We start from the raw sequence: 13,532 nt of genomic DNA, 5'->3' as shown, positions 1-13,532 counted from the left end.
TAAAGCTTGAGTTATGTAATCAGATCTTCATATGGAAATATAAAATTATTTATGTTTTTTGCATGCTACCAAAAGACTGGATTGTTCCTTTTTTGTTCTCCTTTTTAAAATTTGAAGTAGAATTCTCTACCAGCAAGCAATAATTTTCAAGGTTAGAAAGAAGCTAGAAGTTAATAGAGCCATTTGGGAAGTATAATAACCTTAGGTTGTGGGTTTGACTATCCCCTTGTTTACACCTTTCAGAATTCACAGGAAGAGTTACCATAAATGTGCATGTTACATGTTTTACAGAAATGTTAATGATTGCCAAAAATGCAGGAGAACAGCAAAGCAAGCTCAATATTTGGTATTTGTAATGCCACAAAATGAACAGGAGCATTCACTCACTGGAACATTCACTGGAAGGATGGTGTGAGGGACTAACATAGCTTGTTCTCTTTATTCTCTGAGAATGGGAAACAACTGAGCTATAGCAAAAATGGGAACCTTTTAGTGCCAGGGAGGGCCCAGCAGACAACTTGTCATGTTAGAACAGAACAAAACTAACAAAACTTCAATTGATCCTGAATCTGCAGACTTATTTTCTAATGTGATTATTGCTCTACTCAGTCTTAAGAAAGGTTTAATAAATGTAGTGTTCTTTCAGGAACACTAACAGGAGGAAAAGATGGATATTCAGGAAGTTTTGTTCCCATTTTTTCCCGCTTTTCATTATGAGGGCTGGATTGTTTTATGTGGAGATTAGGAAGACAAAAGAACTTCACACCTCTTCTGTCTTTTGGTATGAAAGTCAGTGGTTTTGTGCAAAGAGGGGTCTGTTTGGCCCCAGTTCTGGCAGTGTAACAGGATGTTAAGGCTGTGGAGCACTGCTGGTGTCCCAGGGATGCCAGGGCTGCAAGGGCACCAAGCCATGTCCAGCTCTCAGACTTACTGACTGCTGAGCCTTTATGTCTGATAATTCTGCTTTAAAAATCCACGTATTGCACATTTGCCACTGTACTTCTTGTCAGGTGGTTCCAGATGAAGCACTGTAAGTTAACACTTCAGTAACGTTCTTAGGAACTGTGAATTGTTTACCCAAACCTGTGGAGAGCTGGAGGCCCCTTTAATCTGAATAATTTCAGTCAATTAGCACTCATAGCCTTACAATTCCTGTTGTATCGAGGTACCCAGTTCTGCATCTGAAAGCTGAGATAAGCATGGATGCAAAATACCTTTTGCTGGGCATTTGGGGATTCTCTTCGTGTGTCAGTGACTGAATATTTGAATGTTGCTTCCCAAGTTGTGCTGGCTGAGGCTGGAGCTGAGTTACCCTGAAGTAATGGAGGAGTCTGGAAAATGCTTAAACTTTGGTGGTTGTTGTCCAGAGTAGATACTAGGAACAAAATTATTTAGAATTATTCGGAATTATTTCTTTCTCCTTTAAGGGGTAAACGTGGTAGAATGTTGTGGCTGCTGGATAAGGTGGTGTAAACCTTAATGAAACCATTTCATTAGCCACCTCCAAAATGTGACTTCAGGCTGTTAATGTTTAATGAAGTAGAAGATAGTTACTTCCGTTAGAACTGTGATTTTTTTTCTTAATTATAGGGCAAGAAATGATAAACAAGGACAAGTCCTCAGTGCGAAATAAATCATTTTGGATGTGTTATCAAACACTGATTTTTAGTCATTAAATGTCATTAAGGTATTAAAAATTATGTCAAATTTTGACCTGACCCCAGTGGTATTTTAGACTCTTTAGTGCATGAACATACATAGTATTTCTATCACTGAAAGCTATCTTGGCATCATTGTGATGGGCTACTGTGCTTTTGCAAATTACTTTGTCTTCTTTGTGGCTTTGCAATTCTTCTTCTTGATGACATGTCACTGATAATGTCACTTTTAACAGTGACTGTATGAACACTAAGAATTACTAATAATTTTCTGACAGTCTGTTTTTTAGATAAAGACTTTCCTGTCCTATCTTTCTTTCCATGAAAATCCAATGGTGACAGATTTTTGGAAAAATAGTGTCTATATCTTTGTGTTTAAATATGATTTTCTTCACATGGTAGACTGTGCTTCAAGATTAGGAAGATAATAAGACATCTCCTTTAAATAAAGTCAAGTTGAAAGGTGTGATACAGAATAACCTTGTGAAGATTTCACTCTGCAGCAAGTAATTAAACACAGTTTAAGCATATCATAAAATATGCAATTAAAAAAAAAAAAGAAAGGTTGTGCATACTGACAAGTAATGTAGAAAATTGCAGTCCTGCAATGTTTTTTACCTGCTACTATATAAGCACACACAGGGATTGTCTTTTTTTGAAGGTCCTTTGATCAGACAGTTAATGTTGACTAAACTGTAATATCTGTCAGTGTGTGAACCCAAGGGTCAAAATAAGGATATGTTTCATAGGAGTGGAAAAGGGATCCAGCAAGAAAATATAAAAGCATGTGGACTCATGGATATTTTTCATCTCTGCAAAGAAAACCTTTTTATGAGACCAATTGTATCTGGTAACATTCAGGCAACCATCTAGTGGTTTGGGGTTTTTTTTGGTTGAAAACCATCAAATCTTTAGAAATTCCTCCCATTCATTCTGCTTTAAAAAGACATTTGAGTACATTAAATAAAGCTGCTTTGATCAGGTGTAAGGAGCTTGTTCTTGCATTCCCATGTGGGTATGGGAGTGCTACAGTTTGCAGTCACCTATATTTGGGTGAATGTGATTGAAGATAAAATAGGCACCCAAATTGATTTCTCTAAGAACAGGACTATGCAGAAGTCTATCATTTTCATCAGTTTGCTCTGAACATAATGTGAAGGTAGAAAAGGAAGAATAGCAGTCTTGTTTTGCATTCTTCTCCCCTTTTCCAGGTCTCTTTCTTAGAGAAGGCACTTACGTTTCTGTGTAGCAATAATTTAGACCCATGTCACTGTTGTAACGACTTTGGAAAGCTATAAAGACACAGTTTGCAGAGTTTTAAAGTATGTGCTTAAAGTATATTGCTGTTGAGCAAAGCACTTAAGCATGTGCTTAATTTCAGGTATGTGGTAAAGTGCCATTGGGTTTATTTATACAGCAATCTGGGTGACTGAAAAGTGAATTCAGGCCTGGATCCTGCTGCCATGCAGAGATGAGTGTGAGACAGAAAGGGAAGGCAATGCCAAGCACCTGGAAACTGAGAGTTTGATGGAAATCCTCAAATTCCTCTTGCCCCTTCCCTAAAGTTCCTGAAAACCTGGTGAATGCAGATCCATTTGGTAATGAGGGAAGTTAATCAGAAAGAATCATGCTCCTGAAGTATTCCTGTGGTTTCTGTAGTGAAAATGATTGTCTTACTCCAGAAGAGGCTTTTGAAAAAACCCAGATGTCCACTATCTTTTAACACATTTTCACATACTGGGAGATTAACCAGATTCAGGGAAGTTAAAGCTAATCATGTTTTCTCTTGATTGCAAAAATCAAATTTCTTTAACTGCTCCTCAGATCTCAGACTTTCTTAATTACTCCTCTTGTTGCTCCCCACCTTATTTTTTTTCCTTTTTTTTTTCTTGGTAATGCAGCAATCAAAATTGACAACGGACCCACAAGATCAATAATAATCAGATCAAATACTGGTTTTGCTGGAATATACATAAGCCCTGCTCTTCATCTCTCCCAGGACTGAGAAGTGTTTTGGGTGACAGCATCAGACTTCACACACTTCTTGATTGAGTTTCACATTGTTGATTTTGGATCATTTTTACAGTCTGTTTCCAATTCTGATTCTGTTGTTAACTGTCTAAAAGAACACTCCAATAGCTGAAATAGTGATGAATAGTGATGGACTTGCACGAAAAGTCCCTGAGAGTTCCTAATTGAAAATACTTCCCCTTTTGACAATTCAGTATTAAGAACTGACATTTCACAAAGCTTGTCAAATAGCTGTGCAATAATAATTTCATCTAAATCTAATTTTCTTACAAAAAAATCATGTGGTATTGTTCTTGAAGTCTTGCAGCACTTTGTCCTGATTATCCCTAGTTTGTTGGTTAAGGGAAACTAGATGGTCTGGATATTATCTTGTCTGGAAAAATTAATGCTGGCTTTTTTATCACCTTATTGTCTATAAAACTAAATTTTGTATGTATTGTTTTTTCTTTTCTGAGACCTAACAATTAAGCTGCTTGTGTGTACTTTATTCTCCCCTTCCTTAGAGTTTTTGCCACTCTCCAATCCACCAGAATTACCTTGTCTTTTTGAACTTCTCAGAGATTTCTTTTAAATAGTTCAGAGATGGATGAAGCCTCAAATATTTCTGAGTGAGATTGATTTGTGGATTATGATGTTGATTTGTTTATTTGCTTATTTCCTTTGTATTTGTATTCTCATGATCTGGTCTTCATAATTGGTGAGCATACAATTAACTAAGTATCTAGTCTCAAGTTTTTGTGTATGTCAGGAGTATTGGAAACATCAGCCTTCTTATTTTTCTCCTTCTCTTGAAGTTTGCTTTTGCAGAAGACTCCTTCACCTTCCTCTCATTTTTTTCCTAATCTTCTCATTGGAATAACTTTACAACTTTAGATTCTTAACCAGTTCTTTTGTGTTCCTTCTATTTCTCTAGTTGTTTCTCCTTCCTTTTGGAAGACAAAATACTGTCCCTGGTGTGTTCAGAAAGTTGACATAAATTGTATAATAAAAATCCTTCCTGCTGCCTGAACCATCCTGAGGGTGTGTCTGCACATTACTCCCATTGATACATGGACATGAATCTCAGGATGTTTGTGGAGCCTGAGGCTTGTGCTTGATTTTCAAGGTTAAAGAGGGAAAGAATGACTCCCTACAGTACAGCACCTTTAGTCGTGGTTCCTTTTATCTTTATGCAGTCATTCAAGGAGACATTAATTCCCTCTGGCTGGTTGAACTGCAGACTTCAGAACCAGCAGACGAATTATTGATAGAGAGGCAACGCCTCCCTCTTCCCTTGTCCTGCTCCTCTTGAACAATTTATTGTCCTTTTACAGCAAAATCCCATTTCCACAACACATCCCATTAATGCTCTAGTGCTGCTTACTTTGTTGACCGTGTGCAAAAATTTCAACTCTTGCAGCTGTTTTTCATTTTCATGGCATTTACATATCACTACTTTAGATACTTAATTGGGGGCTTCCTTTTTTCCTTTCCTGTAATTCTGCTTCAATTTGCCAACCAAATAGCTGGCCTGAGATTTTCAGAGTTTCATAATATCCCCTTTTTTTGCCCATCTCTCTGATTTTTTTCACTGTATCAGCCTTGCTTAGGGGTGCAATGTGAAGGATAGTTCTTCTCCTTAATGGCTTTTTTTTTTCTCAAACCTACTGGATTCTCCAGGGTTAGAAGCATCAGCCATTCTTTATCTGCCTCTCCTGCCCAATAGCCTGTTGAAATCGTCAAGAGGGTTTCTGAATGTAGCTCCCAGAGTAGTGATGCTGAGGCTGGGTTTTAGATATTTATTTGGAATCAAAGTACCTGTGTGTCAATATGTGGTCCTGTGTAAGTCTCCTGAGAGGACACTGTCAGCACACTTGGGAAATCTGAGGTTTGTGCTCAGTTCTCAAGGTTAAAAATAGTCCCAAACTTTCTGTAACACGTCTCAATGCTTCCTCCTAAGTCTTTGACTGTATTATTTTCCCACTGTCTGCATTTTTTCCTGACACACTTTGCTTCTAATTAGTGATTCTTGATACCAGTACTGAAAGGGAAAGAGCTCTCTTTTGACTCAAATCACACTCCATGACTTCAAGTACTCTTAAGTATCTCTGCCACCTTCTTTATTGAGCAGAAGTGCTGAAGTGACTGCCAAACTGAAAAGCTGCAGAATAAGATCCAAATGAAATGTCTGGTCACCATAATCAGAACTGGGACTGAAATCAGAGTTCAGCCATAATGCAGTCTAAACACAGAGTTCATTTGGGGTGATATTTTTTATTTTGGAAATGATTGGTTGCATTAACTTGTGCTGATAGGAATTGAGTAGACTATTGCTGACTCTTCTTCTAATTATTCCTCTCTTTTCCGGATACTTCTGTTTCTGGGATAGACTACATCAACAGATTTTTTTTTTTTTAATGTGGCACCAGTATTTGGAAACATGAAGGAAGACATACAATAAACTAGTCTTAGAACTTGTTGATATACTTAATATTCTTAAATGTTTGCTTATTTCACTTAATGTTGCAATTGCCTATGTCCAAGAGAGATCTTACAGAATTTTATTGAAGACTTTGCATTATAAAAGCAAAATTCTTCTTAAGTTTTGTATACTCACATGTTGTATACTTAATATTTTCCTCACAGCCTTGACTGGAGAATACTTCCTTCATTTACTAAAGTTTTTTTGTGTATGTGTGTGTATTCACATAGTTGTTCTGCTTTGCCTTGGGCTGTAGTTGTGTTTCCTCGATGGATGAATGGCTTTCTGTGTGGATAATTTGTATATCAGTTTGTAAAACATTTTCAGATCCTTTGGGAAAGAAAAGGTATTACACAAATCTTGGCTAATGGATGCGTGTATCATTGTACAACTGCCTGATGCCTTTCATTATGTAACATCTGCAGTGGATGAACAGGCTCTTAGCACAAACTTCTGTGACAGCTCCATTTCATGTTGCAATAACAGCATGGAAAAAGGCTCGGTGGTGCAATTTTACACAAAACCTCTTCTCCTTCCCTTTGATGTAGTCATAAGTCTTTTGGGATGCTGAGATCTGCTCTGTCCAGTGGCTGCTAATCAGAATTAAGGGCATTGAACAGAGAACAGGCACTGCTGTTCTCCACTGCTTCCCCTCAATGTTTTAAGGCATCCTAGAATTATGGTGGCCAGTGGAATTGCTATTTTTAAACCAAACTGTGCCGTGGTAGAAGATTTTTGTAATTTTCAGCATAATGTAGTTATAACTCTGTTTCAAAGGAAAACAATTCTCAATAGAAATTTGCTGTTTAATCACTGTCAGCTTCATGAGGCTTTTTGGTTTATTTGTAGACTGAATTGGAGCTGGATGGAAAATATTTCAGAAGAAGATCATCCTACAAAAATGAATTTTGATCAAAAGAGTTGGGGGATTTATATACATTTTTTAAAAGATTTTAGAATAGGAGAAGAGAATAATTTCTGTTAGTATTGGAATATTTTCTTTCTAGCTGAATTTAATTTTGACTTTTGTAATGTAGTAAAATTAACATAGTATTATTTATTTGTAATAAAACAAAATTAAATAATATAGTAGGGAAAAAGTCTGTTTTTGTTTAGTAGTAAGAAATGTAAATAATCCAATGTTATTAAAACAATTTATTTAGTTTTTTCTCCAAATTTAATTTTATTGTAGGTTATGGCACTTTGTTATGATTCTATTCTGATTTTTAACTCACATAATTCTTTCTTTTCTTTTTTCTTCTTCTTTTTTTTTTTTTCATTCTACTCTTCCTCCTTTCCACCTTCTAAATCAGCAGGTGGAATTTGGTCTTCCTAATCCATCCCTATTATGTAGTGTACAAGAGCAACATTTTTAAAATTTCTCAATTAATTTAAACATTCAGTCCGGGTAATTTGTAGTAGTAAGTGCCTAATCTATTGAGGCTTTGTTTAATATCTCACTTCCTTCCTGCATCCCTCATGGTTAAATATCTGTGACTCTGGCAAGGCTTCCAGGAGCAGCAAGGAGATCTTGGATTCCTGAGTAGGCCAATTGCATTTTTGTGACCTGTGATTTAGGTCATGACCTGGGTGTGCATATTAATCTCAGTTCTTTATCAGTTATTCACCACTGACAGGGGATCCTCAGGGAGCTTTTTTGCTGTCACTGAATATCTGTGCAATATGAAGTTCTTTGAGGAACAGCTGTGTGGCAACCCTCAAGGAGAAATATAAGTCAGCCTCTCATTTTTGGTTTTAACCATGAGGCTATTCTAGTATTATTTTTGCTTTTTCTGGACATATCTCTGATTTATACCTAGGTTAATAGGAGAATTCAGAGTTCCCAGATCAGTCATTTGTGACCAAATTTAAATTTATTTAATCTGTAAAATGTTGACAGATTTGCAAATATATAAAATATATATGATTACACTGTATTTCTGGATTCATATATTTTGCTGTACAGGCTGATCCTCAGTACAAATTGTAGTGTTTTCTCCCTCAGTTTCAGGTGTGTCTTCTTAGGAGTTACAAAGTAAGCTGAAAGCTTTTACATACAAACTCTGCTGTAACAGATTTTCATGGGTGAGGAGCTCTTAGAGTAACTTTTGCCAGATTAAAGATACAGTGCACGGGTCAAAGTACGGGAAATGCGTGTTTCAAAATCTAAAATCTAGTCTTGCCTCTTCCCAGCCTATTCCATAATTTGTATAACTGCTTTCTTGAGTAAAAATAGTGATAAGCTCAAGTAGTTTTATATTGTATTAATATTTATATTATGTTAGTGAACAGCTTGTGAGATCTGGATCTTTTGCTGAAAGCTGCCATTAGGATTCAAATTCCACTAATACATTTGGGTAGAGTTGCTCCATAGAGATTTTGGGAGTAGGTCAGGCCTGCCCTTTGAACTTTGAACTCTTGTTAGAATAGGATGTTTGTTGGATAATGAGAGTTATTTTTGTCTGTACTTGGTGTTGTTCTTTGTACTTTCACTGAAACATTTGCATGTGTATTTTAATAAGTCTTGTAACTTTCCTGCTGGAATATATTTGCATTTATTTGTATTAACTCAGTGTTTGCATTGATTGTTTTATCTAAAACAAGACAAGGAGAGAAAAACATGAGTACAATTTATTCACAAGGAAAATAGCTTTTCACTGAAGCAGGTGTTAGAATGTAAAGTGTTTCTAAATGCAGAAGGTGCCCAGAATTGTCCCTCTATCAAAGAATTTCTTAATAAGCGAAGTTCAAATATTCAGTTATTTAAAGCCATAATTTAAAGAGCATTCTGTACAAAACCATAATCTGTCTGTTTTTCAGATTTATGTGACTCAGAGTGGTTTTCTTCTGGAGAACTATCTTTAGTTTTTACAAGCCCACAAATCCACTTAAAACACAAGTGAGGAACAATAATCTTAACTTTTCTTGGGTTTTGGTGACATTAGTTTGATTTTTAAATTCACCTTTATAATTTCAAGGATTTTTTTTTTTTTTAGCCCAGTTGCCAGAGCTTTTAAATGATTCAGAAATCCATAATCAGAGTTTATTCATAGGATTTGATTTCAAAAAGCCATCGACAAGCTCTCAAGTCATGACCTTTCAGCTTTCATAAAGTCATCAGCTGGACTACACTGAGGCTGTGGGGGATCTGATGAGTCTTTTTCCCTCAATTTTAAGGGACTGAGTGCTGAAGTCCTTGGCTAGATGTGACTGACAGTCTTTTGATCTCAATTACAGAATAAGCTGAGATGGGAGGGACCCACAAGGGTCATCAAATCCATCTCCTGGCCCTTCAAGGGGTGCCCAAGAGGGGCACCTAGGGATTGTCTAAACTCCTCCTGAACTCTGTCACACTTGGTGCTGTGACCAATTGACTTGATCTCAACAAAACCCAGAGACTCTTTGTAGGAATGGCTCAACTGGATGTATAACAAAATTTATAAGTAGTTTCTTATTTTTATGGGAATGCTTATAAATAGGTAGTATTTACACCTTCACGGCAATTACACAGTAAAGAGGGCCATATATAATATACAGAGAACAAAACTGATACAGGTTTGTCCTTTGAAACTCCACCACTGGAGGAGCAGCAGAACATGAAGCTCTCTGCCAAAGGAAGGGCCAGGACCTGCACTGTGCCAGTAATGTCACAGAGCAGTGTGACACAAGGCAGTGAAATCACTTGATCACCAGGACTTGATCATAACCAGGTTTCTATCTGCTGTACTCAGACCCTGCAGCTCCCAGCCCATGTCCCAGGGCTCTGGAGTGAATAACACAGGCAGCCTTGGGCACCTGGGCATGCTCCCAACATCATCCTGAAGGGGTGATAGGCCAGGAGAGCCATAAACCACCAGAGTTTCTTCAGGAAGAAAAGGGAGAATTCCCCTTCATGTGGCATCCTGTGCTGTATTCTTTCTGCACTTTACTTTTGAAACAGTTTCCTGACTTCTTGGCTGCTTGTCCAAAATTTTTACTGCACATTAGTGTGCAGTGTCAACACAACATATATGTAATTGAGTCATGTGTGATGCGAGCTGTAACTATGGGGTAATACTCTGATGGAGCTGATATTCAGCTCATGTAGAGGATAAAATATTCATGTTGTGTTTTGACTCATGCATCCAAATTTCGTGTGTGAGGGTGGAGCAAGTTACAAGGAGTGTGTAAAACAAAATTTCCATTGAAAGGTGGATTAATGTAATGCAACTGTAGAAGAACTGATCCAGACTTTAATTCTCTTGCTTTCTGCAGCGATTTCACCCAAGCCTTAGATGCTTTCCCTGGTGTTTGGGTGGAAATGGTACAAGGAACCACCATAAACACCATACAACTTAATTGCTTCACCCTTATGGCAGCAGTTTTAGTACCAGGTTCCAGTTTCAAAGATGTGTCCTATTAACGGCTGTAAAATGTCTGTCCCTTTAAACAGCCCAATCAAATGACTTTTAAACAGTAATTTACTAAAAAAGACCTAAATAAAAGTTGGCATGGGCATTAGTGAAAACTGGTGAATTAATTAAATATCACCAAAGCATAAATACTATAAACCAATGAACCGACATTCAAAAATAATGACAAAAGGTGAGACTGAGTGCTGTACATAAGAGTCTTAGCCTTGATTTTAGGAAGCTTTAGATAAGAATCATTGTGTATACAACCAATTTCCAAAGTCCTACCCCAAAAATACTTGTTTCCCATAAATCTAATTGATTTATGATAACCTAACCCAGCATGCACAACCTTTGCTGCATATCTCAGTCCATTAGTGTGCTAAAACCTCACAATGAATATATTGTTAATGAATAAACAAGCTCCAGCTAAATGACTGCTAATGTCTTTTTCCTTCTTGATTAACAGTGGAACTCCATTACAATGGGTCTTATTGAAAACAAGCTGAAAGTAATCTTGATTGAAACATTCCTATTCAAACCCTAAATCATTAGAATTCTTCAGCTTGATGAGGGCCCAATAATTAGCTGAGTTGCAATAGACCTGTGCCATAACAGCATGAATCAGAACATGTCTACTTCTAAGACTTATTATTTGTATTACTGTAGCACCTAGAGGCCACAGGCAAAATCTGAGTCTCCCTGTGTTATATATTGCTCAGTGCAAACAAGACCCCAAGTCCAACAGAATGCAGCCTAAAGAAAGGCAGGGTTGGCAGTGAAGGCTGCTCCGTGAAAGTACAGCAGAGCAATAGGTGTGGGAGTGCCCAAGATGCCACCTTTGCTGCCCTTTTTGCTTCTTCTTTACATAATGCAAATGTTAAATTAAAGGAGACAGTAGCAGAGGGCAAAGAAGTAAAGGGACAGTAAAGGGACAGCAGCAGGATGGGAAATAATGAATTATAAGAGAGAAAATAGATATGTAAAAGGGAGAGGTAAGGGGAGAGATGGTGAGAAGAGAAGCACAGGAACTGCTGATTCCTGATCTGAGAGAAAGTAGCTGTGCAGGCAAGAACAATCTTGTAGTTGGGACTCATGCAGGGGGCTGTGTGGTGGCCCTCAATGTTGTGCTGGAAAGGGATCATAAAGTCAGCAACAAAAAGAGATTGAGTCAGTTAATTTAGACAATTCTTCTGCTCTAGGCATCACCAATCGTATAATTTTGGTCCAGAGAGACAATAATCAAGCAATTGTTTTCATTCTTTGGTAGCACCTTTTAAGCATTTGAACATAATTTCCATATCAGCTCCCAGTTCTCTTAGGACTAACTGATCCAGATTATTTTCTGTTTTCCTTCAGAGCACATGCTTGCCACACTTCTGATTCTCCTTGCTACATGTCTGTGGTGCTGTGCATTTCCTGACCTTGGCTCCTGTGCTCAACAGCTGCCATGCCTGTACTGGCAAGAGCAAATAGAAATGATGCTGGAGAAAGTTTGTGCATTCTTGTTTTAGTTCTACTCAGATGCTATTTTTCTGTACCAGATGAAACTGTCCTGGAAGACAGTGCTGGAAGCCCTTGTGAGTCAATCTAGATGACAGTCACTGCTCTTCTACTGACAGGCTTGTTAACCTTAAAAATAAAGAAATTAGGTTTGTTTGAAATGATAAACTCTTGACAAATTAATGGTGGCTATTAGTCATCCTCTATTTTTTTGTCTAGGTGCTTGCAAAGTTCATTTGCTTGGGGGTTTTTGTGCCTCTTGACTGGTGGAGGAGTCAACACAGCGATGGGTCATAGTGTAAGGTGGAAACACTCAGTTCTCTCTGTTCTGTGGCAACCTGATATGTAGTTCCTCAGTCCCATGTCATCTTCTTGTCCCTTTTTAAACGGTTCCCAGCACAGGCTGAAATCTCCGATCTCTGTCTCTGCTATTAATTATGCTCACCATCCAGTCAGAATTGACCTTTCTTGTGAGGTTTGATGCAAAATATATTAAAAATGATCAAAAGCTCCTCTCACTGTGTGCTGACAGCTTTCCTTCTACCTTGCAGCCTCCCGAGACCCAGCCTGACTAAGAGTGCTGGGGCTCTCTATCCTGCCAGCCATGCTTTCCCATCCCAGTGCTCCATCTCCTGCATGGAGACAGTCCTGTGTTCTCCATCCTCCTGAGTGCTGGGACATGAAACCAACCTGAATTAACAAACAACCCAGCCCAGCCCAAGCCTAGGTATTCCACCTGATTGGATTTGAGGTTCTTTTCCCTTGCAAAGGCTTGTGTTCACTATGCCTTGAGTCAGCATCTGTCTTCACAGTTCAACTATTTCCTTCTTGATGGTTAGAATCAAATTGGTGATGGTCTCCTTCATTCATCTTACACAGAACACCCCTTGAAACTATCTGATGATATGGCTTTGGGACACAGGGTAGACTGGGTCCCTGTGGTCTTCCCTGATGTTCTCCTTTTTCCTAGTTCCGTGTAAGGGCCTCCTATGCTGAATTAATCTAAAATGGTCCTTGGAACCCCTTTCACAGCCTCGGGCTTCCCAAGGTGAGCGTCTTGGTGCAAACCAGGGTTGTGATGCCCCAAGCCGAGCTTCCCAGGCCGGGGCTGGCAACATCCGTTCCGAGTACAGCCGGGAAGATGCGCCTGTGGCTGCTCGCTGCTGGAACGCCGTGGCGGGGCTGGACAGCGGCGGGACAGCTCCTGCCCTGCCCGGCAAGTCCGGAGCTGTGTGGCACCAGAAGCGTTACAGCCAACGAGCAGCGTAGCTGTGCTCCCTGCACCCTGTCCTTCCCTTTAGCCCCGTTCGTGGTTTCTGCCGCCGGCGGCGGGGGCCGGTCCCCGCGGGGCGCTCTGGGCGGCGCGGCTCCGCCGCAGCGGGCAGTGACGCCCCCGTGGCGGGGGCGCGGATGGTCTCTCCCGGGCCGGCGGGAGCGGCTGTGACACCTGCTGGCGGCGGCGGGCCGGCCCACGGCGGGCGGAGCGGG

General features: G+C 39.1%; 1 protein-coding gene across 2 annotated transcripts in view; it reads left to right on the top strand.

Moving 5' to 3' along the window:
• The window catches only part of DPP10 (dipeptidyl peptidase like 10), a 428,896-nt gene that overhangs the window by 176,674 nt on the left and 238,690 nt on the right, over nucleotides 1–13,532 (top strand). The window lies entirely within an intron of this gene.

The sequence above is a fragment of the Sturnus vulgaris genome, chromosome 7 (assembly GCF_052056855.1).
Source record: "Sturnus vulgaris isolate bStuVul1 chromosome 7, bStuVul1.hap1, whole genome shotgun sequence".
Lineage (NCBI taxonomy): Eukaryota > Metazoa > Chordata > Aves > Passeriformes > Sturnidae > Sturnus > Sturnus vulgaris.
Note: the sequence above shows the minus strand (reverse complement) of the source record. Positions and strands in the feature narration are given on the sequence as shown.